Below are 26902 nucleotides of genomic sequence, written 5' to 3'. Positions count from 1 at the left end.
GGATTCAAAACCAGGTCCTATGACTTCAACTTATTGACCAAGGGAGATTCTTAAAATTGAAAGAGTCCTTGGAGGTCATTTAATTCAAGTCCTATTTGGAGAATGAATTCTCTCTAAAATATCCTGAGCAAGTAGCCAGCTACCCTCTGCTAGACCTCCCCTCCAATGCCCAGATAAGGATTCACTGCCTCATAAGGAAGTGCAACTGGGCAATATGGCTTCCAGTTCCTATCTAACTCTTAAATCTGTGATTCCATGGTCTTTTGTGGAGAAATTTAATTTTTATGGAGTTCTTTCCATATGTGCTCCTCCTCTAAGAAAATCTTTATCCTCATATTCACAGCCCTACTTCTGTCCATGTAATTTAGTAGATTAAGTCTATACCCTTGTGTATTCCAAAATGCCAAAAGATCTATGATCTCATCAACTTTGTTATTTTCTCCAACCATGCAGACCTCAACCCATCCATGACTGTCCATGTCTTATGTCACTCACTCATATCTTCCAATAAATACACTGCACCACCCAATATGCCAGAGACCCTTTTGACATGACAAGCACAACTGATATTGCTATGCTGTTTTTACAGTTTATTTTATATAAGCCTCACAACTTCTGTGAGATATAGGATACTAGATTGGTCAACAAGGGAGAGAGAGGCTAAAGAAGTTCACTTTGAAGACCCACCATTTTTTCAGTGATACCAGGAGTTAGGTTATCTGTTGTCAGTGTTGGGGTTGGGGATGAAGAAGAGATGTGAAAAGAGGTAAGGAGCTGATCAAGTAGAGGAAAAAAATAGATTTTTAAGGAGCAGCTAAGCTCCAGCTAACATTTCTAGTAAGTGAAATCAGCTGAATCTCATAATCTTCTATGGTGATACTAAGCAGCTTTGGGAAAAAAAGAGCAAAGAAGTCAGAGAGCAAAGAGCCCTGGGGGTTGCCCAGGCATGTGGATCCATAGATCAGGAATGACAGGTCAAAGAAACAAGAGATTGTAGGGTAATAGCTAACATGAAATTGGCAGAACAAAAGTGGATATGATGCCAAGAGAAGTCAGAATGAGGAAGCTGGACTGAAAGAAGGAGGTTACACTAAGGACAAAGAATAAGGCTTCTTGTCAATGAAGGCAAGAGTGATCAAAGACTGAAAGGTTTTGGTCAAAGAATGGAATTTAAGGTACTGAATTCTGAAGGTGGTACACTTATGAGATTTGATGAACTAAAATACTTAGATAATTAAGATATACATCTCTATTGGTTAAATGGAGTAAGGGGCCAGTCAATCCATCAAGACACATTTATTAGGGCAGCAGCTACATGGCTCAGTGAACTAAGAGCCAAGCCTAGAGATGGTTCAAATCCAGCCTCAGACACTTTCTAGCTGAGTGACCCTGGACATGTTATTTAACCCCCATTGCCTAGCCCTTTCCATTCTTCTGCCTTGGAACAAATACAAAATATTGATTCTAAGACAAAAGGTAAGGGTTTTTAAAAAAGAATCATTTATTGTGTCTACTCTGTGCCAGGCCCTGTGTTAAGGACTGAAGATACAAACAGCATAGAATATTACAACTAGAAGGGTCCACAGAGATTATCTGAGATGCTTCCCTTATTTTACAGATAAGAAAATAGAGGCTAAGAAAGATAAAATTACTTGTTAAGAGTAATATTGCAGATAAGTGGCAGATGCCAGTATTAGACCCAGGTCTCATGCTCTTTTTAATTCGATTGTCTTCATTCTTGGACATATATGAATATTTTACCCTAACTTTCCCAAGGATTATCAAATCCCAGGAGAAAGAGCCTATGTAATTATTTCTGGTAGCACTTGTCATAGGGACACGCCTAATATACTAATGTCAATGTCCTAGAAGAATAGTCAGCCCTAATTAATTCACTTCTCCATAATTGTCTTTCATTCTGGGCCCCAATTTTTGGGAAGGACATTGTGATAAACTGGAGAGTGTTCAAAGGGGGGCAACCTGGATGGTGAACATTAGCATCATACAACAACATAGGTGCATAAATTGAGAGAGCTATGGTAGTTTAGTTTGAAGAAGAACTGGGCAGTGGGGACAAAAGTGATCATGATCTTTAAGAACTAACAATGCTTTCCCTGAGAGCACTGAAAAGAAGAATGCGGCTTGCTTTGCTTAGTCCAAAGAGACCAAGGACAAATGAATAATGCATAGAAGTATAAGAGTGGACAACTTGGGTGGATTGTAAAGAAAAATTTTTTGAACTATTACAAAGTGGAATTATCTTCCTTAGGAGGTAGTTAGTTCGTCAATAGAGACTTCTAAGCAAAAACTGGAATACCATTTGTTGCATATATGATAGGATTAATTTTTCTTCAGAAATGGGATTTATATGATGGCTACTAAAAACCCAATTCTATGAGGTCCAACTAGTCCACAGGTATTAATTAATTAATTCTGAATTCATTTAGTCTTTATAAAATTCAGCTTCCTGGTTATTGAAACATATCATCAGACTCCAAATATCCTGCTTTATAAAATTTGTTTAGAAATTAACAGTGGGAAATAATTCAAAGAATTTCTCAACAGAATTGAACAAATTTAACAATTTTAACAGAATTTACAAACATTAAAATTCTTCTATCTTCAGATTTTTAAAATCTTCTCTGAGTCATCAACCTAGTAAAATTTCTAGAATTTGCAGAATAATGTTTTTAAGTGCACAAAATGAAATATTTAGGATTTCAAACAAAATTAGTTATACTTGAATATTTATTAAATCTATTTTAAAAATCAAAACATGTTCAAAGACCCCAGGTTATGGACCTCTGTTCTGCTCTGTACAGAGCATTATGCTAAGTGTTATGAGAGATTTAAAGCTGAAATAGCTCCTGCCCTCTTGAAATAAAAAAACAAAAAAACTCAATACATTAGAATGTTGGGTCAAATCTAATAAGGTGAGATTTAATAGTGACAAATGAAAATTATAATATCTGGGTTCAGCAAGTCAATTGCATAAGTACAAGATGTCAGGGAGAGCAGTGTGTAGCTAAACAAAAGTTCATGTCAAAAAGATTTCAGGATTTTAGAGGAGTGAAAATTCAATACGGGTCAAATGCATGAGCCAATTCAATCTGAGGTTCCATTAACAAGAAAGGCACCATGTCCAGAATGAGAAAGAAGGATTCTGCTACTGAATTTTACTCTGGGTAGCCCCATATGTGGTATCCTGAATTCCATTCTGGCGCAATATTTTAGGAATGGCATAGATAATCAGGAGGGAGCCATATTCTTTTCATTTCTCAACTGAGCTTTTTATGATGAAACAACCTTTTTACAGCTGGTGATCCTACTAAATGTTCTCTAAAACAAAGGGTTTTTTTTTCCTATTCCTAGATGAAACATTATGAGAGACAGAAATTGGAGGGTCTTGATTCAACTACTGCTTCTATCCCTACTTATATGACTTTGGGCAAGTCAGCTTAACTCCCTTGGCCTGTCTCCTTACCTGTAAAATCTGTGAAGAGGGAAGGAAGAAGGGGACAAGCTTTTACTAAGCACCTATTACATGCCAGGCATTGTGCTGAGTATTTTCTAAATATTATTTCATTTGTGGGTATTATTTCATTTACATTTTATAGTTGAGAAAATGGAGGCAGACAGATAGATGTTAAGTGACCTGCTAAAGGTATATGTCTAGGACCAACTTTGAAGTAAGATCTTCCCGATTCCAAGACCAAGGTTCTATTCATTACACCACCTTACTGCCTCATGGGGATTGGACTTGATAGCCTCTGAGGTCCCTTCCAGTTTCAGCCCTATAATCCTAAGAACCTAGCTAAGTCATTTCAGAAAATCACATCACAGAGACCATATACCTTGTGTCATTTGTATGATCCCTTAAATGACTTTTGGTGTTGGGATTTTTTTTTAAAGAAAATCAGTTCTCTAGCTGCTAGAAGATCACTAGAAAAATGAAAGACTACTGTGGTCTTATGGAAATTGTCTATGAAGGGACAGGGTAGCATCTCAAAAAACATATTTCATGATTCATACCATAAAAGCAAATCATGAGAAAATTATATAGCCAAGTCAATACCATGAACAAAATACATCTCTCACTTCTTTAAGCAAACAACCTAGAGGATACTGGGCAAATCAGGAACAATAGGAAGGACCATTCTGAGTGAATGCTCTAGTGAAGTGAGGAAGTAATTATAGGGTTTGTTGAAAGGGGAAATGATGAAGACAAAAAGGATAAGATAGAAAAATATTATACAAAATCTGGACATCTGGATATGCAACAGGCATATTTATACTGGAGAAATGGTGGAAGATCTAGAGATCTCTACTTTCTTGGGGTGGAAAAATCTGAAAAGCAAGGAAACAAACTTATAACTAGCTTTGAAGATTTTGAAATTCATTGATTGTTGAATGCCTGCATATAAGACTGAATCTGAGGGAGTCACTGATAAATGAGGGACTCTGAAAAGAAAAAAAAATTCTCAAATGTATTTCCTTAGGAAAAAATTCTTTGTCATCTGGTCTTTTTATTCAATGGCATATGGTATTTGCTAATGTATGTGACTGAGACTTTCCCTGTTTGTTTTGATCTTGTGGAAGGAATTTAAATTAGTCATTCAAAAGCTAGATCAGCAATGCCATATCCTAATTTCTACATTCCTAGTTGGGTATGTTTGAGAAGAAATTTTAGGCAGATAGGTGAATAGAACAGATAGTGTACTGGACCTAGAGTCAGGAAGACATGAGTTCAAATCCACCTTCAGACAGTTTCTAGCTGTGTGATTAGCAAGTCATTTAACTTTCGTTTGCCTCAGTTTTCTCATCTATAAAACTGGGATAACAACAGCATGTACTTCCCTGGGTGTTGTGAGGATCAAAGGAGAGATTTGCAAAGCCTCCTGAAAATCTTAAATCACTATATAAATCCTTCTAATGATGATGATGATGATTGTATGTCAAATGGAAAATAAATCCTGAATCCTGGGCTGGAGCTCTAAAGTAATCAATTTCCCCAGTGACAGCATTTTATAGATGAGGAAACTGAGGTCCAGGGAATTAGAGTAACTTGTCCTGGGTCAAGGATATGATCAAAGATAGGAGAAATCTGGACCTAAGACATCCCACTCCCAATCAAGTGCACCTTCCATTCCATGGGGTTAGACTAGATGGCTTTGGGATCCTATCCAGTTCCTGAACTCTATGATTCCCTCATTAGTATGCAGGGGAAAACATCTTTGGAGGATGAAAACTTTTCATCCCTACCTCCAGAGAGGAAGAACTACAGAAAAAAACTAGAGTATCTACAGCTCTCAAACATCACATACATAAGAAGTAGACAACAGTACTAAAAGTTTCTTATTTCAGGGAGCCAAAGGCATTCAACGGTGGGGCAGGAGGAGAAGTGGATGGTATCTCCACTGTCAATATTAGTTTCATCATGAGGCTGGTGAACCATACTAGAGGCAGTGAAAAGAACTCATTTGCCATTCTAAGTGTTTTTCATTCACCACCCATTTAGTCAGTATCCACATGGTGAGACTAGCTAATGTTTATATGATGCTTTACAGTTTACAAAGCACCTTCCTCTTAACAATTGCCCTCCTGAGCTAGATATGGTGTACATTATTACCACCTTTTTTGCAGATGGGGACACTGAGGCTCAAGAGAGACTGAGTGATTTTTGTCCAACGTATAACCTCAGGATTCTTTGCTTCATGCTGACCTTCATTTAAAATCACGCTTTCTTTTGTGGGTGGAAAGTACAATATTTCAGCAAGAAGGAATAAAATCCAGAGCAAGAACTCACAAGGTCAGAGATACTGTGGGAGACAGCTTTGAACACAGTTTGCAATCATGCATAACGTGTTAGCGGCTTGTCTTCTTGGAAGGGTAAAGAATTTGGAGTGCTTGAGAACAAATACATGTGCAGTTATGGGAAGTGCTTTTGAAAGCTACATAATTTTGAGTTAGGTCTAAATTTTGGTAGAATGTTATAAACTAGAATTTGAACAGGGAATACTCCCCACACATAAATATATACTATTTTCTCCTAAATATGTGATATGTCTAGTGATACAGAGTGTGATTATAGAGGACAGAATTTTATAAGTAAAGTCAGAGGTCTTGGGTTGGAATCCTGACTTTGAAACATCATTTGTGTCCCTGGGCAAGTCATATCACTTCTCCTGGCCTCAGTTTCCCCATTTGCACAATAGAGTGGAACTTAAAGAACTCTCCAGTCTCTTCTCCCTCTCAATCCTATGATCTCGTTATCAGTTGTACTTAAAAGCTATTATAAGAAATTTAATTGCCTGTATTGAATCACTACTGTCAAAATCTGTGAAAAATCCCTCCAAATTAATTTTCAAGGATTGACATTGATTATCATTATTGCTCATGGCATGAGAAAATTGATACCACATTCTCTGAACCCAAATGACATTCTGGATTGTTCATATTATGGTCCACTGTGATTCTGCAGCATATATATTTTATTATATTCCTTAATTGTTCCAATAAGGTCTTTTTCTTGTCTCTCTGATTATATTCCAAGTTTCTTGAGGGCAAGGGGTCATATTCTCCATTTCTTTTGTATTTTTCATGGCATATAATATAATTCTAGACATGTGGGATGTTTCAATAAAAGCTGAGAAGAAAAAGAACAGAGGAGAGCAGCGAAGGAAAGGGAAAGAAAGAAGAGAGGGGATGAGAAAGGAAAGAGAGGGAAGACAGAGTGTCAAACAAGGAATGAGAGGAAAAGGAAGGAGAAGATGTAAAGACAAGGAGAAGGAGGCAAGTGAGGAATGGAAATGTGGAAAAGATGAAGCACAGGAAGGAAAAGACAGAGAATAGAAGAAAGTAAGGAGAGAAAAGGTGGAAAAGAAGAGAGACAGGAAATGGAGAAAGAGAGAGAGGAAAGGAGAGAGAGGCAAAAAGCAAGGGCAATCATTATGAAGCCAGAAAGGAGGATTAAAGGGGGCAAAAGAACCTTCTTCCCCCAACTTATGTTGATCACACTGTTTGTGGGACCAAACAAATTCCATTTTGGAGAGAAATATTATGCATTACCATAACTATGTATTAAATTTGGGGAAGAAAATAACAACAATAAAGCACATGGAAGTAGCTTCGTTCCTTAACTCTTTTTTTACTGAATAATTTATGTCTTGTGAAGAGGAGTCTATAACCTACTTCACAGGTGAGTTACCATGTTTAATTATACCACTTTATGAGAAAACATTTAAATAATACATTAGGTAGATAGATAATAATTTCATTAATTATAAGCAAAGGTAGAGGGGAGGGATGGAGCAGCAAACAATACTTAAAATTTAGGAACTGATATTTCTAGGACTTCGAAGCCTTCAAATATTGTGGTAACTCTACGCTGTTGTGCCTAGGGCAAAATCCCAAATCTCAGCTGGGAAAAGTGGCATGAAGAACATTGTCATTTTGAAGGGTGAAGGGAAAGAAGTGGAAACCGTCACGCTGGCCCACCTTCTAGTCACTTCCTATGAAAGTAATGATTTTTTTTCTCAGTATGTGCTAAGTTCTATTGCTTCTATGCTGCTGGGGGATGATGTTGAATTTTATCTGTGCCCAATAATTCATTATGTGCAGCTAAATCCCCATCACGTCACACTAGTTATGACTGAGATTAGCTACCAATATTGACAACTCTACATAAAATGATATGCCAACTTCCCAGCAATGATTCTATTTCTCCTATATTTGGCAAGGGTTCTCAAAGCACTTATTTCATATGGTATAAGCTGGGGACATTACCATATAAATAAGATCTTAATATCAGGTATATCTTACTCTCATAAATGTAAACTTCCAGCTATTTTGGTTGCTACTCAAAAGTTGTACCAGCCTTTGTAACTCTGAAAATTAAAAATGGAAGGATCTCTAACATTAGTTTATTTTTGTAAATGTCACCAAATGGAATCATTTCTTAAAGATCAACAGCATCATTCTGCAATATGCCTTAAAACTGAACAATATTTTTCTTGAATCATTTATACCACTTTTATTTATACATTCCTGAGCCATCCAACTAGGTACAGAGGAAGGCAGTGATTTATCTTGCATCACAAAACTATTTATTTAGTACATATTGAAAGAGTTATTTATATAACAAAATAAAATCAAATACATAATAATAATGCTTTAATAGTTGCAAAGTGTTTTATATATAGAACTCATTGGATATTAACCACTTGGTTACCAGGGCCATTATCATCCCTGTACTGAGGCTCAGAAAATTAATGATTTGTCCAGGGCTCTCTAGCTACTCATTTTCTGAAGCAGGATTCAAATTCAGGTCTTTTTGACACTGATGCCAACCTTCTATGTACTATTCCACCTAGTAACATGCAGAAAGTCTACTAATTTGGATATGAAACTAATGGGGGGGGAGGGAGAGAGAGAGAGAGAGAGAAAGAGAGAAGGGAAGACAGGCAGATGGTGAGACAGACAGAGACAGGGAAAGACAGACAGACAGAGATAGGAGAGAGAGAAGGAGAGGGAGAGAGAGGGAAAGGAAAAGGGAGAGGGGGAAGAGGGAGAGAGAGAGAGACAGAGAGACAGAGAGAGAGAGAGGGAGAAGGGGAGACAGACAGACAGATGGTGAGACAGAGACAGAGAGAGGGAAAGACAGAGACAGACAGATGGAGGGACGGACAGAGAGAGAGGAGAGAGTGAGCGAGAGAGAAAGAAAAGAGAGAGAATGAGAGAGGAGAGAGAGAGAGAGAGAGAGAGAGAGAGAGAGAGAGAGAGAGAGAGAGAGAGAGAGAGAGAGAGAGAGAGAGAGAGAGAGGAAGGAAGGATGGAGGGAGGGGGCATATATTTGTATATGTGTGAAAGACTCTCTACAGGTAATGAAAATTATAGTGTTCATATTATATAGGAAGCATGATGTCATTATACAGGCTGTACTTTTAGACATTATATGTCAGAAATGAGACTAGAACTCAGTTCTACCTGGCTTTCAAGGCCATCTCTCTGTATTCACTCTTTTTTTAAAGTTTTTTTTTTATTTAGTTATTGGGTACTTCTAGAAACCATAAGATTCTACTTCTAGAAGATTGTATAAAGGTGAAGATTGGTCATTGATGTGAGACCTATTTGTCCCCATCTATTGAGATTGTGTTTGCTACTATTCTTTGGGGCTACCTCTTTATCTCTCTATTCCTTTTGGTCTTTCCTCCACTCATTGGTTCTTCTTCCATATTCTATATATTCCTCTGCTTTATTCTTAAAGTCTAAATAATTAGAATCTTAGAGCTAGAAGGCAACTTAATAGCCTGACTTTATCATCAAATCTAACCTATTACATGATGTCAGATGCGCTGTCCAACATCCCTGAGAAGTGATCATCTGGCCCTGGTATCTATACTCAAATTACTTTTTTGTTCCACTTAACTTTTTATACGTTTCCTTGGACCTTCAGTGCTTGTTGTGGTATTTTGCATGTCTAAGTGATTAATAAGTGATTGTTGGTTTGAACTAGATTGGCTATATGTTTTATTTCTTAAGTATGATGTAATCTCCTCTAGTTTTCTTTCTGTCTTTATATTTCCAGCACCTTACACAGAGTAGGCACTTAATACACATCCATTAAATCAAATCAAAATTCAATTTCCTATTTTACATCATGTAAAATTTTGGACTTAATGTTCATTAACATTGATTGAAGAGCTCTGAGATAATCCACACCCATTACTCATTTGGTCTCAAGATCACTCAACCAAATACTGTCCTGATTTGCCCAGGGCATAAATGTTATTCCCTACTTTGACCTCACATAATACTATCTTCCAAATCTCTTATCATTTTTATTTACAATTATCATTATTTGTATATATTTCTTATAATTACAATTACTATGTATACCCCATGAAGACAAGTTTTTAATAATCTTTTACTTACCTTTGTACACTCACTTCCCCCCAAACACACGTGATCCCTAAAACAGTGTTCTCTGCATATAGTCAAAGATTAATAAATATTTGACCTGAACTAAATAAAAATCAGTCAATAAAATCAACCAACATTTATTATTCTGCTTGTTAGTATTATTCTGCTTCCTGTAGAATATGATCCAAATGCACTGTTTAATGAATTAACCTTTACCATTGTCTATTGTCTCCTGGTTTTAAATCTCAATTCTGCCATTTATTAGATATGTGATCCTGGCCAAGTCACTTACCTGTTATGGACCTCAATTTTCTTCTCTGTAAAATGGGGAGATTAGATTAGATCACCTTCTAAAGTATATTCCAGACCGAGGATATGATTTCATATGGCAATGCCCTAAGGAATGGACAAGAAAGACTCCGGCTGGACTTTCTTACCTGGCATATACATTAAATGATTTGATGACCAGAATTAAATTTGTTTCATTTTTTTTAGGACAATTCTGGAGTACCAAAGATTTTTGGGCAACTAGCTAAAGCAACAGTGTGGATTAGTACACTTTTCTCCACTGGGATATTCAAAAGTTAATGCTATAAGAATTTCATAAATGTCAGTAAAACAGAATTGAGTATAAAAGTGGAGAGAAAGGTTGAAAATTCCTCTCATGAGCCAATGGCTGGAATGAAATTTTATGGGAGAGGACAAATAGATGTTCTCCAAAGTTCTCATCTTTTTCCTACAATTTTTCCTAATAAACTGGGAATGCAATAGAGTTGGGTCCAAATTACCTCATTTAGTTTTGTAATCACAGTTAAGTGTCATTAACTTTTTAGGCTTAAAATCCTCATCTAAAAATGGAAAGATTGACATGCTGCACAGGATTGGTGTGTGTGTGTGTGAAGTACATTGTAAACTATAAAGTATTACAAAAATGGACTCTCTTGCTTGAGCTTTGATGTTGGAGACTTAGATTTATGGACATCATTCCAAATTTGGCCAATAATAAATCACTATTTACTGAAAGCTCCTATTTAGAAAGCATTGAGCTAGGCACTTTGGAATTAATTTATAAAGAATTTTAAAGGTGCAGCCCTTGCCCTCATAGGGTTTACCATCTAGTTGGCAAGATAGTTGTTGAACTTGTGATTTTTCCTGGTGCAGTAATATCCCAGAGAGGAAAAATCCTTCACTAAAACAAATTTGAACCTGCTCTGTAACTCAGTCCTATTAATAATAATAGCTAACATTTATTTAATGAAGTTTGCAAAGTGCTTTATATGTATTATCTCATTTAGTCTTAGAGAGCCATTTACACATGAATAGCTAACCCAATAATTAGACAGTCAAATGAGTGGCATAATTAATAATACTATGATCAAAAGATGTAGAGATCATTGTAGGGGAGGCTTGGAGTGAGAGGAATGATAGTAGGACATTTGGAGAAGGCTTTACTTTGTAAATAGGGATTTTAGCCTGAACTTAAAAGACTGTGACATTCTAAGAGTATGGAGTGAAGGAGCTATTCCATGTAGGGGAATGGCGTATGTAAAGACAATGGGATAAAAAAAATAATGGTATTTTTCTGGGGAAAATAAATAGATCAGTTTTGTTCCTTTAGAGGATTCTTGTTATAAATCTAGTGTGCAATAAAACTGGTGAAGGTAGGATAAGCTAAGTCAGTGACGGACTTCAAAAATCCAGGCTAATAAGTTTTTATAATTATAGGATCATTAAATTCAGGGTTGGAAAAATTCTTGTAGATCAGGCAGTCAATCAGCCATTTTATATATGAGGAAACTGAGGACTCAAGTGACTTTTCCAAGGTTATATATCTCCAGATTAAGTATCAAAAAAAGCTTGAACTTTATCCCATAGTCAGTCAAAAACCATTAAAGAATTTTGAAGAAAAAAACATGATAAAATTGGCAGAACAGTGTAAGAGAATGGAGGCAGAAAAAAACCCTCTTGTAAATAAACCTGCAAATAGTTTAGGCACTAACAAGGTGATATTAACCTAGAATAACTGAAGAAAAATGGAAAGGAAAGGATTTTTATTTTGTACATCACGGAGATGAAGCCACATTACTATCTCTCACTACATTGACTAGAGATTATAGGTTTAAAGCTCAGAGATTTTCACAGGCAGTACAATTATGTACTGGTAAAAGTTTAAATGACTCTCAAAAAATGAATAAAAGAGACCTTTTGAAAATTTACATTGCATTATTAACATTTTCTCCATCACTTTCTCAAGTCTAGACAATCTACAAGACAACAAAGGGACAAATGCTCACCCTCAAATTTAACAATGAAGCTTGTTGAGCTGGTTCAGCTGTTTCCAGTATATCCCTATTTTTTGGTCATCTTGTCCTCATTTCACAGAGCAGAAAACAAAGGCCCAGAGAGGTGGTGACTTACCCAAGATCACACAGTTAATAAGTAGCCAAGCTCATATTCAAACCCAAACCCTTGGACTCTAAATTGAGTATTCTCTCCAATAGTCCAAGTTCTTACTATTCTTTCTTTTCTTCTCTCACTCCAAGGGATTTTTCTACCTTTCCCTTAATTTCTGTGATATCTGCTACATTACTAAATTAATTACCAAAGAATAACACAAATGATAACAGGCTACTCAATGATATGATTTCATCATATCAATGTTCTATCATTCATTCAACATGACCAATTATGTTATATTAGGATATATTCACTACTTGCCCTACCATCTCAGACTTTTTTTTTTTATAAATTAGATGACTTTTATAGCCAAGTGATGACCTTCCTTCAATTTCATGGAAAGCTAATTTACTCTTCTCCTACTTAATATTTCCTTAAGACTTAGTTTTCTTAGACTGTCTAAAATATCCAATTTTTAATCCTATAAAAAACCATTAGAATGAACTCAATTATTCTCTAGATCCCTGACTTGTATCTGCTAACTACTTTCTTTTCTCCAAGGAAACATGATTCTAGAAATTTTTATTTTTCTTAGCTAAGAAAAGCATAGATACTGCTTTCTTCTTCTCTTTTTTTCCAGGCTATTGACCTTTGGGATTTTTTTTTGGTACACCCTATTTAGAGAGTGAACCCAACTGTCAGAGCCTGGCATATGTAATTCTAGAATTCATACACTACATAATCTGCTGTGTTTAACAGAGCTAAATAATCAGAAGACAAAGCATACATATACATTGTTATTTTGACTTGGGGTTTGTAAAGAACTTTTTAAAAAAGAATTTAATATTGCTTTTGTGCAAAGTAACATGGAAATTGTCACACTGACTTTTTCAATTTAAAAAAGCTATTTTAATTAGCTTGGAAATCTTTCCAAGCTGGCCAAGTACCTTATCCCTTAAGTCAAATCTTGCAGATGCCATTTTGCAAACGGTTGTCAATATCTTAGAATATCAGTTGAAAACTTACACAAAGCTTCATATATTTTCAAAACACTATAGTTTTATGAGTGATCTCTTTTAAAAAATGCTTTTAAACCTCTATAACATTTATTAGTACAATTATGGTAAACTTTATTTTAAACTAAAATATTCTTTTGGAACTCAGTACTCAGTAGAAACATGATGCAAAAAGGGAGGGGGATAAGTTTTATCAAGAAATTACAAGGACATAGTCTTGGATATGGAAGAGAATTAAGAGGTCTTTAAGTTAAACCCTCTCATCTTCCAGATGAGGAAACAAGTTTGTTTTGACAACCCAGCCACTTGTCAGTCAAACTGCTCCCAAGATTTATTACCACGTTCTAATCAATACTTGGGACAGATAGAAAAATCTCATTCCAAAAAGACAAAGAAATTAAATCCCAGCAAGAAGTAGAACAACAATGATGACTCAGTGGAGCTACATATTTCTCTTGACAAAGTGGTCTTTGGAGAAGATTAATTACAGAAGGAAAGTAAGATCAGTGAACAGGTTGGCAACATCCATGAAACTTTTCTGGGAAACAAGGTAAGAAAATAAACAATAAATGAAAGGGGTTCACTTTACCAGTGTAACAATAATAAAGCATTTTAAAATGGAGTCTAAAAATGATGGTGACCTATTAATTCAACAACAATTTTACACTCCAGTTTGGTTCAAAGATTCTTCAAAGGCATACATATTTGTTTCTTGAATTTCCCCTCCCAAATACCCAATTCTATCTGTAATAAAGCCACCTAGAGAAGAATATCTCTGTGGAACTTCCTCAGAATTGATTTTCAAAAGGATTTCCATTTATTTTGCATGAAAATTGGCATGACATGTCACAACTCCATTCCCCAAAGACATTGATTCTTTATAAGCTGTATCACTAAGATCTTATTTATGGACCCAGCTCCAGAAGGAATCAGGGTGCTAAGATGTTTGGGGGAAGGGTGGTGGTGTGATTTAAGTAGGATCTATTCACTTGCCCATAAATACAGTTTTTTTAAACCACTCAGTTAAGCATTGATATATATATATATATAGAAATATATATATATATGTATGTATATATATATATGTGTGTGTGTGAATTAATCTGATTTTAAACAGGGAAAACACATGATAAAATGAGAAGAATAAAATCAATTTTAGAAGGGATCAGGGAGCTTTTCCTTCACATTTCTCTAGCTGCCTATAGCCCAGACTCACATATTCCAGAGTCCTCCCTGACACATCCATATAATACTTACAAAGAGATTAGATTCTATAATTTCCACAAATAATATCAGAGTAAAATAGGGATAAGCACCCATTGTTTGCAGCAGCAGTTATGATCTGCAGAGCTTCAAGAGGGCAATAAAGCTTCCTCCCCTGAGTCAAATGGGGGCAGACTTTTCTGAAATAACTTGTGTCAGGCAGGAGAAAGCAACATCCAGGTAAAAATTATTGGGCCACCCCCACTCCCAATGTTATTACCACTTGAAAGCTAGCTAGAATGAGTCCTAACCACATTCTGTTTAGAAAGAGATATTACAGAACAGCCATTAAAATGCTTTGCTCTGTTCTTCTATTACCCCTTAAAGTAGGATTGCCATTATAAGCCCTTTTTCCTGAATTCTTCAGTGTCTGAATTTAATCACTTTGGGGAATTGATTTATAACTATTATAAATATAATCTTGGAGAATAACACTTGAGCAACTATCGATGTGAAATTTGCATGATATTTTATATATACAGGGCTATAGCCATGTATATCCTCCTATGGCGAGTGCTAAACATTTCTCAGAACATTGACAATCCATGGACAATATTGCCTCCTTGAAAACTCATAACCACTCAAATCCAGCCACAAAAACTGGACTAAAATTCTTTGCTTCAGCCCTCAAATCCCCTATCCTCCAACATTCAATCTCTTTGGAAATTTATTTCAGTGACAATTATTACCTGTCTAACCTGTCCTGAAACTTTTTTTTTTACTCCTATGCTAGTTAATCTTTATTCAAAGCTTTCAACACAGGAGGGCTGACTTCAATATGTTCCATCAAAATAGTAAGCACTCAGAGAGGTGTTGATTCCTCTGAAAATTGGCAACAAGATGAATGAAAACCAGATTATACAGATGAAAATAACTTTTACGCCTCTCAGAGACTCAGTATCGCTTTCAGTGAATTAAGATGATTTTGAGGAGAAAAAGAATTCCACCACAAAGGAACTATGTTTAATTATTCTGGTTGAAAGAGTCTCTGTTTTGAATTGACTTACTTCTGGAAAATTGTTTATATTCTGCATTTTTTTAAAAAAGGATCATTTTAAAAGGTACCTTGAGAGGGGAGGGAAAGAACATGAATCATGTAACCATGTAAAAAAATTCTAAATAAATAAATAATTTTTAAAATTGAAAAAATTTTCAAGTTCATATTTACACAAGGCCAGAATTACAATTAAAAAATATTGGGCTGTTTAGTCTCACAATGCTACCACAAAAAGGGAGGAAAACACACACATATATTCAGGATTTTTCCCCCTTATTAGAAATCTATTTTTCCCTGGGTGCAATTTATGATAGTCAGTTTCAAATAAAAATCATTAGCACTTTGCTCAAGTAAATATCCCCCCACATCCCCTTCCCCAACATCCATCTCTCTGGATGAAGGAAGTTGATGGAGGTTATAAGCAAGAAATGACTTCTTAGATATCTATTCTGTCATTATTATCTTATTAGCCAAGTATGTACACATGACAACATAAATTAACAATTTCTAATGGAACAGGGGAAAATGTAATCTTCTTCATCTGCTGAATGCTGCTCTATACTCCATAGCCTCTTAATCACATGAGTTCCTTTCTAACAAGTCTCCATAATACTGGGACGTCCAAGCACCATTAGGTATCACACAAGCAGAACAGTCTTCCTAGCTCTGAGACGAGATAGAGCTCCCATCCAAAGAACCTGCCTCCAGTGGAAAGAAGGGGACTGGTGACCTTTCATCCAGCCACCACACATTTGCCTGCATCTGTTTTCAGCAATTAGGGATAATAATGTGGCAGGCAAAATTCAATCAAGAAAACTCTGGGGCTTTTTGTTTGTTGGTTGGCTGTTGTTTTTCTGTTTTTGTTTTTTGTCTAATTTTCTACTATTCCCACAGAACACATAGATTCAGGAAGCGGCCACCATCCAGCCAGCTCTAAAGAGAGACAAAGGTGAAAGAGGGAGGGGGGTTCATTGTCAATCTATATGCGTATACCAGCCTGGGCATTAGCTAGATGGTAGGCAATTGCAGGAGGAAGAGCCTGCTGATGTCCTTTGCTTTACTCCAAGTGACAGTGGACAGGCTATAAGAAAAAGATAGCTGTTTGTGGAGGCTAGCTTGTTCCATACCATTAACTCAGAACAAAACATATTTTTAGTGGGACAGCAGTGTTTACTTGTAAGAATTGATGAATTGCATAGCACCATTTATCACGGGCAGACAAAGGCATCCAGGAGCAATTCTGGACATAAATCAAGGTGCATGCCCCTAAGTGGAAAAAAAAGGACTACTTAAGTCCCTAAAACTGTATGGATTGGGGTCAGACCGGCCATAGCAACAGAGAGCGGTCCTCTGGGCTCCAGGAGGACCTAGCAACCAACAAATGAGCTCAGATCTCTTTTCATCTCCATTGGTGTGAAAGCCAAAATTAAAAAGATTAGATCACCCTGCACCCATGACAAAGGGCTTCACAATGAAAAAATCATCTCTCCTCTTTGAATCCCTTCAAATAAATAATCTTCATCCCTCCTATAACAAACAACTTTCAAAGTAAATCGAATTTCTGTAGGACTGCTTTCCCTAGCTTTTCCTGGTTTTGCATGACAATATAGCACAGGAAGTACAGAAAGGGGCTTGTAAATGGGAAACTCAGGATCCCAATGCTTATTGAGCCTTTTTCACTCTATATTCCAAGTATTCCAAGTCATCTTCCCTTTGCACGGCACTGGAACAATGCATTCTATCCTAAATATGAACAAGGCTGTTTTTTCTTTAATTATGAGAGATGAAAGTTTGAACGCTTTGGGGGGTGTGTATGTATATGTGTGTATGTGTGTTTGTGTGTGCATGTGCATGTGTGTGTGTGTGTGTGTGTGTGTGTGTGTGTGTGTTAGAGAATCACCAGGCAAATAGGGGGAGATGGGATTATTTTTGTATGTGAAATCTGGGGGATACAAAATTATTTAACTCCCCCAAATTCCACAGCCCTAGTACTTTTTCTTTCCTTTTTGAGTGACAAAGAATTCTATTCTTTGTAATGGCTGGGCTAGATTCTTTGTTCTTCCAGCAATTTTTTCAGGCTCCTCATGTCCAGAATTTTCCTAGGTTGCTTTAGAAGAACACATATTTGCCATTTTTTTTCATTCATTATCTGGCATTTCCTTGAAAGTATATGCATTCTTTGTGGGCATAATAATAATGAAAAGTACATTTTTTTTTTAATTTCACCATGCCCCGTGTTCACCTTGGCATTCTTCCTCTCTCCATCATCTCCTAAAACTCACCTGGGCATTCAAATAAGGAACTAAACTATCAAAATAATGCATGCTTTCTCCCATCGTGAAATTCCAATTTAATGGAGAGTGTTCCAAACCCAAAAGGTTCAAAGTAAGAAGGCTTACACCTCCGAGAACAAACAGAATAGCATAATTTCATCCTTCTGCAGCCGACCATTTGAACCCAGCAGGGCTCCTCATTAATTTTTAAAAGTCTCTGACCCCAGTACAGTTAAGAGTGTAAAAATAATTAGAAATTAAGGATGAGAGAACACTGCTTTAATATTCCACCGTGCCGCTGGATGCTGGTTCACCTAACCAAAGCCAGGTACATGCATTAAGCATCCCTAAATAGAACCCCTCCCATTAGAAATTTAAACTGCTTGGTGAATGTCAGGAAAATTGATCATCTCTCCATCCAGCAGAGATCTTGCCTGAATTCCACTCCTCCCCCTCACGACTATAGTAACACAAAGCCCCGAGATTACAGGTTTGCAGACAGAACGGAACGGAAGAATAGATAGTTCCCTGATAAAATATTGCCATTCAAAGGCACATTTGAGACCACACCATTTCTAACCCGTCAATAAGGACACAGCAGATTGAAATCAAAGGTACAAAGAGTCTTTCTTACCTAAAACTTGTCAGAAGAAAGGTCCTTCTCCATTGTTGTCACCTCCAGTGCCCCCTCCTGCCACCATGGAGACTGGGTCTGCTGTGTTTACGGCTTCCTTGACTCAGTTACAGCTGTGATACTAATCTGCCCCGCGTACAGCAGTGAGGGGGAGTGGATTGGAAGTAAGATATTGTGTGTGTGTGTGTGTGTGTGTGTGTGTGTGTGTGAGAGAGAGAGAGAGAGAGAGAGAGAGAGAGAGAGAGAGAGAGAGAGAGAGAGAGAGAGAGAGAGAAAGAGAGAGAGAGAGAGCACAGAGAGACAGATAGAGAGAGAGACAGATAGAGAAAGAAAGAGAGGAGAGGAGAAAAGAGAGAGAGAGGAGAGGAGAGGTGAGAGAAAGAGAGAGAGGGAGAAAAGGAGAGAGAAGAGAGGAGAAGAGAATGAAGAGGAGAGGGAGAGGAAATAGAGAGGAGAGGAGAAGAGAGGAGAGGAGAAGAGAAGAAGCAAAAGAAAAGAGTAGAGGGAGAATAGAGGAGAGAAGGAAGAAAGGGGGAGAGAGAGGGAGAGTGTGTGTGTAAGAGAGGGAGGGAGGGAGAGAGGGAGAGAGGGAAGGAGGTAGGGAGAGAGAGACTGAGAGAGAGAGAGAGAGAGAGAGAGAGAGAGAGAGAGAGAGAGAGAGAGAGAGAGAGAGAGAGAGGGAGAGGGAGAGAGGGGAGGGAAGGAGGGAGGGAGGGAGAGAGCCAGCTAACTTCAGGACTGGGAACCTAAAACCTCAGACCAAGTCAAGGCTCAGTGGAAAGGATCAAAGTCCTGTCCTTCATCAAGAGAGTAGACAGATTTCCCCCCCCACCGAAAAGTGGGCCTGTCATTAGGGATTCTTACTAAGAAACCTCTGACAGAGGCAGACCTTCTCCAGGCTGCTGGTGTCTGCCCAGCAGTCCGTGCAGAATGCAGGTACCTATTGTTCCAGAGACAGATATGTAGCCAGCCAGTCAGACTCTGACAGATCTCAGCAAACCAGTGAGCCTGCCTTCATTTTAACTCCTTATTTACTAGTGCTTTTTGGTCCAGCACAAAGGTCTTCTTATAATAACCAGTGGAGGCAAAAACCAAAAAAAAAACAAACAACAAAAAACAAACAAACTCCAAACTCATTTCATTTACATTTGATTGCTGGAAAAGAACTCTACACACCGGTGCAATTTTTGTTTTTATAAAGATGGGATTTTAGACATTTTTTGAAACAGTTTATTCTAGGGAGAAATTTTGTGCCACATTATCTCCACCAAGAAGATTCAGTTTGTAAATGAAATGCCAATTAACACAACCAAGCAATGATTATTTTTCAAAGAAAGGTGTATAAACTAGAATCGTCCAAAGTAACCTCCTAAAGGTCCCAGGGCTTCTGAACAATTAAAAATATGGAAACACAAAGTTTCTAGGCTAGGTCACTTGATCACAAGCATAATTTTTCCCAAAGATTAACAGCCCCACCCTACCTCTTCCCATCCCATCCAATTACTACAGAGGAACACAGATTATTTTTTGGAGGAGGGAGGGTTATTGCTGGTCTCTTCAGCCCCAACCTTTCCAGTCTGATACCAGCGATTCACAGAAAACCATGAAAACAAATATTAAAGGTATACCATTATCTGTCCTACCACCTTCCAGCCTTCTCACCTCTCCCAAAGTCTTTTTCCTTAAATCAGTCAATCCAATTAAGGAATCTCAGAGGAATTCTTCTTCTCTACAATCTCAATGTATTTAGACTTTTTTAAAAATTACCTAACTTTTTTTATTTTTAACTGGAGGTAACTTTTTAGTCTAATTCAAAATTTCTTAATATTCTATATTCACTTAAGTTGTGTCAGTCAGTATATGAGGGAGTGGAAAAAGGAGGCTTTTTGTCTTTATTTAAAGAAGTTAAGAAAAACAGACAAAAAACGGAGAGGAGAGGGGGGGGGGGAAAGGAAAAGAAGCTTAAAACACAGAGAAAACAAATGTTTGGGACTTTGAAAAAACTCAGTCTTGATGAATTGCTGACCAGTGCCTGGGTAAATACAAGCCATATTTTGACTTTGAGTACACAATGTGTCTGCTAGTCTGACTAGGAAAGTCTGTTGCCCAACAAGTTCTGTACTCATCCAAGGCTCCCTTTTCAAAACCACAGAGTAAATGTACAAAGCAGCAAGAGGAAGTTTAGCCACACACAGCAGTTAATAACAGTGACACCTGTACTACATACCTGTGCACCACTGAACAGCTTTTCTAAAGCACCATAGCTTCACTTTATTTGCTTATTTCCTCATTACTATCTATTTTTATATCTATTTATTGAAGGGGAGGGAAGACGGGAGTCTCTCAAGAGAGTCCATAAGTCATTACACTATGGCAATTCCAAATTACATAAAAAAAAATACAACCTGGAAAATCGACTCTCCTCACTTTTTCCACCTCCATAGTAAAATATGAAAATATTGCATTCCACATTTTTTATTTCACCTGGATCCCCTGTAATTCCTATAACAAGAGTATTTAAGGATTGACTTTGTTTTAAATGGGAGATAAATATTTAATGCATACTTTGTACTTTAGACTCAAGAGTAAAACTTCTCTTAAATTAAGTGGTATAGAAGTAAACCAACCTGAAGGGGGAATAAGGGGGAAAAAGGCAGAGAACCAGAGAACATTGACTAGCCCTACCAAGAAGCATTAATACATGGGAAAACTTTTCATTCTTATCACTCTTAAGTGCTATAAACTGCTTCTCTCTTTTTTTTTTTCTTGGATGCTTTCAAAGATATACATCATAGTAAACTCAAGAGACAATTTCCCTTCTTGGAATATTTTTAATAAACAAATAACTTATGCCTAATAAGAATAGGTGACATTTTGATAGTGCTGGACAGTTTACAAAGTGCTTTGTATGCATTATTTCTATTTTTTATCTTAAATGGATAAGGGTTGATTCAAAGAAGGAAAAAGAAAAAGAAAAATGCCACTAGGGGAGATTACAAATGCACATACAAAATGAGGCTGGAGTGAATGCCAGGTGGCCAATTTTTTTTTCCTTGCAAGTTCATGTAATTGTCTCTTGTATTGTCAGGGAAATAGATGGCTAAACCGTAGCACTTGGCCATGTGATCATTGTTGGGCATGACTACTTTTGACCTGAACACTGGACAAGATTTCACCCCGGCACTACTATCTTGGTAATAGTTATCCAATTGTCTCACTATCTCTGACATATATAGTTCAACCCTGGATGTACCCCCAAATCAAGCTCCTTGGCTCAAACTGGCTGGCGACAAGCATCTGGTGCTGATATGCCTAATAGCTCTGCAATAGCCAGGATCCATGCTTTCAGCAATAAATGCTCATGGGTCAGGAAGACCTGGGTTTGAATCCCACACTTTCTAGCTATATGACCCTAGGTGAGCCAGTTAACCTCTCTGAGACTCAGTTTCTTTATCTGCAAACTGGGAATAATAATAGCATTGACCTTGTAGGGTTGTAAAATTTCATTTTGATCGCATCTTTAAAGTTCTTTGCAAACCATAAAAAATTATACCAGTATGACCTAATATTACTATTTCATTAGTTATAAACCCTAATAAAATTGACAGAGTAAAAGAAATTCTCCATCAAAGGCTTGTGTGGGTCTACACGTGCATGTATGTATTCAGTAACAATCTGTCTGTCTTGTGAGAGAAGTTGCTTTTCCTCCCAAGATTTTAGGGCTCTCCCCTATTCACATGCTTCTGTCCTGACACTAAAACTTTCCCAGTCTCACTCCTCAACACACAAACAGCTTCAAGTTCACAGCTCAGACTTTGATAGTTGTTATGCCTCAGGAATAAGGGCAGCTAAGAATTTTAAAGGAAGTCCAAAAGTGTACTTTGCACTTCCCAATTCTTGTTTCAAATGAGAATCCTTTTATTTCATGGAAGGAAGAAAAGAAATACACACCACACCATTACCTCCTCTCCCTCCCCCCAAAAATGTTTCATGAGCTAGATGATTTAGGAGGAAGACAAATAAGAGTTTGGCTCCTTTCTTAGCAGCAGCAAAAATCTGGGATTGATTCCCCAAACGTGTGGCTAAGTATTTATTCCCCTTTGAATCTGCATGGCTTGAACTAAAAGACTTAGAATTTTATGTCCCAAAGGAAAAGGACACATAAAACCAGCTTTCCTCTATTACATAATATCCTCATGTTTGAGAATTTTAGCTTTGGATCCTCCTCTCCAGAAAGAATATTATATTTCAGTTATACATTCACACGGAAAAGCCACACTCTGGCATCAGGTATCCATTAGTTACCAAAGTTCTGTGTCTTCACTTTGTAAATAACTCACTCCTACAAAGTTATACACATAAACATGTAGATATATATTTGTGTGTGTGTATGTATAGATATAATCTTCCTCTTGCCCAATGAAAAATTGCCTCCCTGTAGTCAGTAAGATACACAGAATGCCAACTCTATGTATAAATCTCAGGCAGCTTGGAATACATATTAAAATTTCAATTAAAATTCTTTGCTTGTGTTTTGTCTCCTGTTTGATTAGAGATTAGAAAGTAAACTTGGATGCTGGGTGAGAACACTTCAAGCAACTAAAATATGGTGCTTCAGAATGAGAAAGAAACAAGGGTTTGACCACATGGTCCTGGAAAAGAGAAAAGAACACCAAGTAATCAGCAATTTTATAAGATCCACTTTAGGCACCAATGTTATATAATAATTATTTCAGTCCTTAGAAAATTGTTTTTGGAAAAAAGTGTGTATAGATATAAAACAGGAAAAAGTAACTTCTTTTGGAGAGAACCAATAATTTATTTTAAAATGTTTATATTTCAGTAAATAATATTAAAAAGTTAGCATTTCCAAGGACTTTAAGGGTTTTCAAAGTATTTTATGTATGTTATTTTATTTTGCCCTCATGATAATCCTATAGGGGAAGTATTGGTTTCAACCTATGTTACACATGAGGAAACTGAGGCAGACAAAAGTTAAGTAACTTGTCCATGGTCAAATAGCAAGTAAATATCTCTTAGGCAGAAGTAGTGAGCCTAAGAAATGTCTGGTAGAATTGAAGGACTTGGGAAACTACAATTCACTAGACTATTATAATATTTAAGGTATTGAATGAAGTTGATGGCAAAGAATTGAGTTTTTATGTATATATATTCAATATGCAGCAACCGAAAAGTTGTTCAAATTCTCAGTTCCTGTGGAGCTGATCTGAAAAGCCACTCCATATTTTAAACACATACTAACAGCAAGTATCCTAATAACTGCTTAGGTAATTAAAAGTCCAAGAATATTTAACATATGGAGTTATCAGATTGTTTTGGCCAGAAATAATGAACTGAACCTTCACCATCCTTTCAGTCAAATCAAGAGCTAAAGGTATAAAGTTTGTTTATATGGATCATTGAAATCTTATCAAGTTCATCTAATAAATTTCTTAAAGCAACAAGAACCTAACAAATGTCCCGCTTGAGAAAGAATCAAGGAAAGGTTTTAGACTTAGAAATGATTAAACCTTTTGGATTTTTTTTGGGGGGGCAAAGACTCTTATTTGGATAAAACACATTTCTTGACCCTCTTTTCTTTTTCTAGTTACTGAACAGTTAGCACTGGGATTGAATACACAGGGAAAAGTCAATATTAATATCATAAACTGAAACAAAGAAAAAAGTATCTGCATTGTTTGTGTAACTGGAACAATATGTTTTCCACTTTTTAAAAAAATCCCCTTTATTCTTAGACATAATAGACAGTAATTTTTTTTTATTCTCTAAATGACCCAAAAGAGCTAATGCTGAAAACAATTTTTTTTTAATTGAAGTTAGTAAATACCATGGTAGGAGGAGGGGCCAGGGAGATTAAATTTTTTTTCTTCCTACCTTTTCAAATCATAGCATAGCCTAGAACACAATGTTTCCATCTGTCAATTACAAGGCAATAACCATATATTTTTTGCTAATTATGTCTTAACTGGTTTTCATTTTGGATGTGGTCTGGACTTACCTTCCCCCCAGCCAAAGTGTCTTCCAATATGTCTGGACCACTGGTGGACTACCCTGAGACATTAAAGCAACAGCGAAGACCAGCCCCTCTGCCTTCATCCCTCGGTGTGCAGTCTTCCCCATCCAAATCTTTCGATAAAAGTCAGGATAAAGCATGATTTATTAATATGGCAAAGCCATTACAATTCAGAGCTAAAGTGTTATTGGACCTCTCCCTAGCTACTGCTGTTTAAGGAAGTCTTTAAAAACCAATTTAATTTCCTTCACAGTCAAATTTTCTCCACAGATAATTGGTTTTCATTATATGTACAAAAACTGCCATGAAGTCAATATGTATGAGTCATTTTGGAAAAAAAAATTAAATGGATATCTTTCTTGGTGAGATTGTGTGTTACCGCTATGAGGGAGCCATGTACACATACATGGGTTCCTAGGATTTTCTAAGACAGAATAGTATTACTCTTTTTCCATCTCTAAAAACCGACCAAATGCAGTACAAGTCAGTTTCATTTAGGACACCTGAAATAAGCATTGGGGGTACTGTTTGCATTCACACTGGAAGTAAACATCATGCTAAAATAACTTAGTTTCATTCTTAATTCAGCTTCATTTTTAAAACCATATTCTCTACTAACAGAATTCTATTGTTTTGCTTGCCTAATAGAACCGTTTAGCTTGAAAAGCACTGGAACTGGGTTCTATTTTTTTTTTCCTTTAAAGTCATCCTTTGGTTTAAAATAGTCATCGTTAGATTTACAGGACCACTGGTGGCAACGTTTTTGCTTCATCCTTACCATCCAATGCACGAGTGTGACTCTAGCATGGGACTACTAATTGTCCATAAGTGCCCTGAAACATTAGATTAGAGGTGTTTATAATTGTCTAAATACAGCATGACGATATGGAATCAATTACCACGCTCATCAATCTTTGACATTCTAATGCATTAAGAAAAAAAAATGTAGCAAAGTTGCTCTGATCTCCAAGAGCAGCTCCTTATCTCTAGGAGATCTGGCCAGTGGAAGTATGGGCTGGTCCTTAATTAAGACAAAGACGAACATGCACTGAAGCAGAACAGAAAGATTCGGTCTACTTACTAGGATGTTCTAAGTCTTCCTCTTTCTCCTCCTCTTCCTCCTTTTCTTCCTTCTTTTCCTCCTCCTCCTCCTCCTCTTCCCAAGAAAGGGTGTTTTCTCTCATACAGAGGATTTCTGATAGAGATAATCGGTTCATGTCCTTGCCTTCTGTGGTTTCTCTTCCACAGGTGTTTAAAGTACCTAGCCCTGCTATCAAACAGGCTCCCTATTTAAGCAAAAAAAAGAAAAGAAAAAAGAAAAAAGAAAAAAAAAGAAAGAGAGAAAAGGAAAAAGAAAAAGAAAGAAAAGAAAAGAAAAGAAAGAAGGTTCGGTCCCTTTAGGGATTCTCAGTGATGCTCCGAACGCCTCCACTGAGACAGGTATCTCTTGCTGTCTGTTGTTTAAATAGGTTCACTAGAGCTCTTCCGGTTGGTCACCATCACCTTCATTTTTCACTCCAGGAGGCCCAACGTGCTGAAGTGAGGGAGGGCAGTTGTCTCTCCTTCCTATTTATCAGCTTGGGGATTGGTGGGAGAGGGGCAAAGGTTTGGTTTTTGTTTTTTTCCCTCCCCCTCAATGTTAGATCAAAGTCAGACATGGAAAGGGATGAAACATAGTTTTCTCAATTATATTTGGTTTCCGTAGTTGATATATTTCTAATGAGAAATACACATATGTAAACACGCACAGGAGTCCATTATTCCATTAGGATACGGGGTGAAAAAGAAAACTAGGAAAGAAAGAAAATGAAAATGAACGTTTTTTTCAAACAAATGAGTTTCTCCCTCTCCCTCGTGCCCCCCTCCCTCTCACGCGCGCGAGCACACACACACACACACACACACACACTCACACACACTCACGCACACCTCCTAGCAGCACTGCAGCTTTTTTCTCCTGTTGAATAGTAACTCTCGGTGAACAGAAAGCTCTTAATAAAGCTAAGGTCAGGCTGTTTAGACTTGGCATTTGCGGCGATAACGGATCAGCAGAGAAAGCATCCTACAGATTGATGAATTTTTTTCCCCTTCCCTCCCCCCACCGAACTCCCCCTCCCACCCTCACCCCCCCGCAGTCACAAACATCAGACATTTATTCTCGAAAGAAAGCTTTTTAGATCCTTCCTGCAGTTTCCATAGTGATTCCATTTTTCCCTTTTATCCCAGATTGGCTGAAGAGCCGCTCCCCTCCGAGCTTCCAGCGGCTCCTCGCTACTGACTGTCGACATAAAAAGGTAGTTGAGGCACACGTGTGGCACCCACTGCCAGAAATAATTAAAACCAACAAAGGTTAGCAAGAGGTTGCCG

At 37.1% G+C, this 26902-nt stretch overlaps 1 long non-coding RNA gene across 3 annotated transcripts in view; it reads right to left on the bottom strand.

Moving 5' to 3' along the window:
• Window positions 1-26610, bottom strand: part of LOC103093064 (uncharacterized) — a 135848-nt gene extending 109238 nt beyond the window's left edge. The window contains exons 1-3 of one of the 3 annotated variants that reach the window (XR_008912119.1): window positions 26465-26610; window positions 25617-26325; window positions 18502-24648 (exon numbers count right to left, since the gene is read on the bottom strand). This is a non-coding gene — a long non-coding RNA (uncharacterized LOC103093064). Of the gene's footprint in view, window positions 1-18501; window positions 24649-25616 lie in introns of all 3 variants that reach the window. The other 2 variants (XR_008912118.1, XR_008912117.1) reach the window with 2 other exon arrangements.
• Between the last annotated feature and the right edge of the window lie 292 nt (window positions 26611-26902).

Source organism: Monodelphis domestica, chromosome 5, assembly GCF_027887165.1.
Source record: "Monodelphis domestica isolate mMonDom1 chromosome 5, mMonDom1.pri, whole genome shotgun sequence".
Taxonomy (NCBI): domain Eukaryota; kingdom Metazoa; phylum Chordata; class Mammalia; order Didelphimorphia; family Didelphidae; genus Monodelphis; species Monodelphis domestica.
The sequence above is the reverse complement of the archived record's forward strand: the minus strand, read 5'-3'. Positions and strand labels throughout refer to the sequence as shown.